Raw genomic sequence first — 5,536 nt, forward strand, 5'->3', positions numbered from 1 at the left:
GCCGAAGTAGGTCGACGCGGCCCGGCATTTCTGCGTGCCGCCACGGGTAGCCGGCGCAGCAGACGGGCCCGCGCCTTGATGATCAAGCGCCGGCTGGCGGCGCGGAACGACTTCGACTTCGTCATCGTCCGGCCAGTCCTCGAGGCCGGCCCCGAGCCCCCCGCCGTCTGCCTCACCGCCTTCCCCCACGACTGCATCTTCCATGGCAGCCGCTCCCAGGTCCGGATCATCGACGTCGTCCACCGTGCGGTCGGGGAGGAGCTGGCGTTCTACCCCTGCGGCCCCGGCCGTCGGCGGAAGAAGAGGGTTCTGCCGAGGACAAACCAATTGATCAGAAGTCGGTCATCATGAGGCCGGCTACAAAAAGGAAGAAAAGAAGAAAAACTTACAGCAGGCGGAGGGTTGGCACGAGAATACGGCCCCTTGCCGTATCGCCAATCCTCGGTGAGCTTGCAGTTGGGGATGTAGTTCACCATGTAAGACGCCTCTGCATGAGGCATCTCCCTGGTGCTCAGCCAGCACGGGTCGAAGCGGCCGCTCATTTGGCAAATCATGTGAGGCCGGCCTTGGAGCGGAAGTACTCGGCGCTCCACGAAGGCGGCCACCAGGTCGGCTCCGGTCAGGCCCTCCGACTAGATCATCACCCGGAGCCGGGAGACGGCTGCGTTCCCGGCCTGAGACAATGACCTGGCCCGATAGCTCCACGAAGGTTGCCTCCCAGCCGGCGGGCTAGCTACGTAAGCCGGCAGGTTGATGTAGTCACCTTGCTGGGCGACGTTCTTCACGTAAAAGTAGGACTTCTGCCAGAGCTTCACCGACTGGATCAGCGGGATGGGCGGGAACGGATTGTTCTCGCTCGTCCGCCTCATGGCAATGAAGGCCCCGCAGGGGGCGGGCACGCCCGCGACAACGGTGCCGAGCTTGCTCTGGAAGAATTCTCCCCAGAGATCAAGAGTGGGGAGAACCCCAAGAAAGCCCTCGCACAGGGTGACGAAAGCCGACAGCAGCATCACCGCGTTGGGCGTGAGGTGATGCGGCTGGAGGTGGTAGAATTCAAGGAAAGCTCGAAGGAATCTGCTCGCCGGGAGGCCGAAGCCGCGCAGGCAGTGCGAGCGGAAGATCACCCGCTTGCCCTCCTCCGGTGCCGGCGAAATCTCCCTTGCCGGTGCCTGACGAACCCGCACGTAGTTCTTGCCCGGCAGGCGCCGCGTCCGGCGGAGGAACTCGACGTGGTCCCCGTGGATGTTGGAACCATCCCACGAGCTCGACAACGCCATGGGAGCGACGCGGCGAGGAGCAAGACGATGCGACGGCGGAGACGTGCACGACCCCGCTACGGCGGGACCAAAGGAACCGAGAGGTCCGACGGCGGAGCGGTGCGACAATGGGTTGCAGCGGCGGCGTAGGGAAGAAGAAGGAAGGCGAGAAGGGGCGGAGCGAGGGAGAGCATGCGAGCCTCTGCCGCTGCCCCTCCTCCCCCTACTTATAGACCCGCGCGGCGGAGCCGAGGAGGCGTGGTGTGGGGGAACGTGGGATCAACTGCGCCCACTCCCCCACGTCCCACGATTATTGCACCCTGATGGCATAATAAAACCACCGCAGGAAGGCGAGCGGTCCGCATGGGCCGCAGAAGATCCGCGCTCGGGCCGAGGCCTAGGAGTGGTGGGCCCGGGCCTGCGGCGGCGTCCCATCGCGCGCGTGCGTTGGCAGGTTTTCCTTGCCACGTGGCCCGCCGGATGGCGCGCGATCAGCTCACAGGCCGACCCGCGTTCCCGCCTACGAGAAATGGAGCTTTCCGATGAAGGCGCGCACAGGCAAAGCTGGCTCCTCAGGATAGGAAGCTGGCCAAGCTTCTCGTCCCTTTGTCAGCCTCGAAACTCGATCAGCTTCGGGGACTACTGTCGGAGTAAATGACCACGGGTAGCCTAGCCGGCTCCCCTTGGCCTTTCTAAAAAAAATTACGAGCCGATCTGGCCCTCAAGAATCCAAGACGTTGGGCCGCCTTCCCCTTGCCGGCTGTCTCCCAGGTCGACTATCGGAAGGCGGCCCGACTTTAGCCCTCATGAAGAAAGCCGCGGGAGGGCCGGCTCCGAGAAGCCGGCCACGAAAAGGCCGACTCCAAGAGGCCGGCTCCCACCAAGCGGTCAAGATCGTACCCTCGAAGTCTGCATCCCCATAACGGTGATGTGATGGGGCGTGGCTACAGTAAAGCCTGCCACCCCCGAATCCCGGAGCACGCCTGGCACAGTGCGCCGTACGGAGTGGCCATGACCCGTCCGGCGCGACACTGTTGCCATGTTGACCCTGATGTCACCCACAACGGGCTGCCAGCGCGGCCCACGGGCGGTGGGCCCCTTCAGGCAGAGAGACACCCGAAGGCAGCCAGGCCTCCCCCAGTCGGCCCGAGACGGGGCCGGCTCCCCGCAGCCGGCTTGCCCCCTCCCTCGAAGGAGACGTCCCATTAAGGAGACAAGACGAGGTGAGGCTACAGCGATCGCCCGCCGGGCGGCGGCACTGTAGCCACGCTTACCTCGACGAAGCCCTCGTCATCAGGTTGAGGCAACAGTAACCAGCCACCGACAAGACCCTTGGCAGTGGGGCCTGCCTGTCGACCAAGGAGTTGGAAGCCGGCGGGCCCCAGCAGTCAGTGCAGAAGCCGGCGAGCGTAGTCACCAACGGCTAGGGCCCACGCCCAGTCGGATTACCATTGTACCCCCGGGGGGTGGGCCTATATAAACCCCCCGAGGCACCCATGCAAAGGGTTGATCTGTGCTAGTTTTAGACACCACATAGGGAGGAGAAGAGAGCTAGCCGTGCCCTTCTTCTTTTTCTCCCTCAGCAGCTCAAGGAGCATCTTGTAGCCACTCGTTCATCTAGTGATCATGCGGAGGCCCCGCAGAGCAGCAGTAGGGGTGTTATCTCCACGGAGAGCCTCGAAGTTGGGTAAGATTCGCCAGCGTGCATGTCTTCGCCTCATCCCGCATCCAGGCACCGACGACGTCTTACTGGCTCCCACAATGATAAGCCACCCGTTGGCATATGTCGCACCTACCACCCGATAATGAAGATGGACACCGGAGAGGGATTCCCCCCTCCGGTAGGGTGCCGGAACGGGTCTAGATTGGTTTTTGATGGCTACGGAGGCTTGCGGTGGTGGAACTCCTGGTCTAGGTTATTTTCTGGAGGTCTCTGTATTTATAGGAATTTTTGGCGTCAGGAACAAGTCAGGGGGGCCCCGAGTCGTCCACGAGATAGGGTGGCGCGCCGGGAGGGGGGGGGGGGTAGGGCGCGCCCCCCACCTGTGTGGACGGCCCGAGACTCTTCTGGCCCAACTCTTTTACTCCGGGGGCTTCTTTTGGTCCATAAAAAATCATCAAAAATTGGCACGTCGATTGGACTCCGTTTGATATTCCTTTTCTGCGATACTCACAAACAAGGAAAAAAAGAAACTGGCACTGGGCTCTAGGTTAATAGGTTAGTCCCAAAAATCATATAAAATAGCGTATAAATGCATATAAACATCCTAGATGGATAATATAATAGCATGGAACAATCAAAAATTATAGATACGTTGGAGACATATCAAGCATCCCCAAACTTAATTCCTGCACGTCCTCGACTAGGTAAATGATAAAAATAGAATTTTTGATTTGGAATTCTACCTAACATATTCATCAATGTAATTTCTCTATTGTGGCAAGAATATTCATATCCATAAGATTCAAGACAAAAGTTTTATATTGACATAAAAACAATAATACTTCAAGCATACTAACCAAGCAATTATGTCCTCTCAAAATAACATAGCCAAAGAAATCATAACCCTACACAATCATATAGTTTGGCCATGCTTCATTTTTGTCACACAAAATGCTCCCATCATGCACAACCCCGATGACAAGCCAAGAAATTATTTCATACTTAGCTTTTTCAAACTCTTTCAACTTTCATGCAATATATGAGCATGAGCCATGGACATAGCACTATGGGTGGAATAGAATATGATGATGGAGGTTGTGTGAGAAGACAAAAAGGAGAAAGTATCACATTGACACGGCTAATCAACGGGCTATGGAGATGCCCATCAATTGATGTCAATGCAAGGAGTAGGGATTGCCATGCAACGGATGCACTAGAGCTATAAATATATGAAAGGTCAATAGAAGAAACTAAGTGGGTGTGCATCCAACTTGCTTGGTCACGAAGACCTAGGGAATTTTGAGGAAGCCCATCATTGAAATATACAAGCCAAGTTCTATAATGAAAAATTCCCACTAGTATATGAAAGTGACAAAATAAGAGACTCTCTATCATGAAGATCATGGTGCTACTTTGAAGCACAAGTGTGGAAAAAGGATAGTAACATTGCCCCTTCTCTCTTTTTCTCTCATTTTTTTATTTGGGTCTTTTCTCTCTTTTTTTATGGCCTCTTTTCTTCGTCCGGAATCTCATCCTGACTTGCGGGGGAATCATAGTCTCTATCATCCTTTCCTCACATGGGACAATGCTCTAATAATGAAAATCATCACACTTTTATTTACTTACAACTCAAGAATTACAACTCGATACTTAGAACAAAATATGATTCTATGTGAATGCCTCCGGCGGTGTACCGAGATGTGCAATAAATCAAGAGTGACATGTATGAAAGAATTATGAAGGTGGCTTTACCACAAATACGATGTAAACTTCATGATCATGCAAAGCAATATGACAATGATGGAGCGTATCATAATAAACGGAATGATGTAAAGTTGCATGGCAATATTTTTTGGAATGGCTATGGAAATGCCATAATAGGTAGGTATGGTGGTTGTTTTCAGGAAGATATAAGGAGTCTTATGTGTGATAGAGCGTATCATATCATGGGGTTTGGATGCACCGGCGAAATTTGCACCAACTCTCGAGGTGAGAAAGGGCAATGCATGGTATCAAAGAGGCTAGCGATGATGGAAGGGTGAGAGTGCGCATAATCCATGGACTCAACATTAGTCATAAAGAACTCACATACTTATTGCAAAAATCTACAAGTCATCAAAACTAAGCACTACGCGCATGCTCCTAGGGGGGTAGATTGGTAGGAAAAGACCATCGCTCGTCCCCGACCGCCAGTCATAAGGAAAGCAATCAAAGAACACCTCATGCTTCAAATTTGTCACACAACGTTTACCATACATGCATGCTACGGGACTTGCAAACTTTAACACTAGTATTTCTCAATTTCACAATTACTCAACTAGCACGACTCTAATATTACCATCTTTATATCTCAAAACAATTATCAAGTATCCAACTTCTCATAGTATTTAATGCACTCTATATGAAAGTTTTTATTATACCCATCTTGAATGCCCATCATATTAGGACTAGTTTCATAACCAAAGCAAACTACCATGTTGTTCTAAAGACTCTCAAAATAATATAAGTGAAGCACGAGAGTTCATCTATTTCTTGAAAATAAAACCACCCCCGTGCTCTAAAAAGGTATAAGTGAAGCACTAGAGCAAACGACAAACTACTCCGAAAGATATAAGTG

Source organism: Triticum aestivum, chromosome 5A (assembly GCF_018294505.1).
Source record: "Triticum aestivum cultivar Chinese Spring chromosome 5A, IWGSC CS RefSeq v2.1, whole genome shotgun sequence".
Classification (NCBI taxonomy): domain Eukaryota; kingdom Viridiplantae; phylum Streptophyta; class Magnoliopsida; order Poales; family Poaceae; genus Triticum; species Triticum aestivum.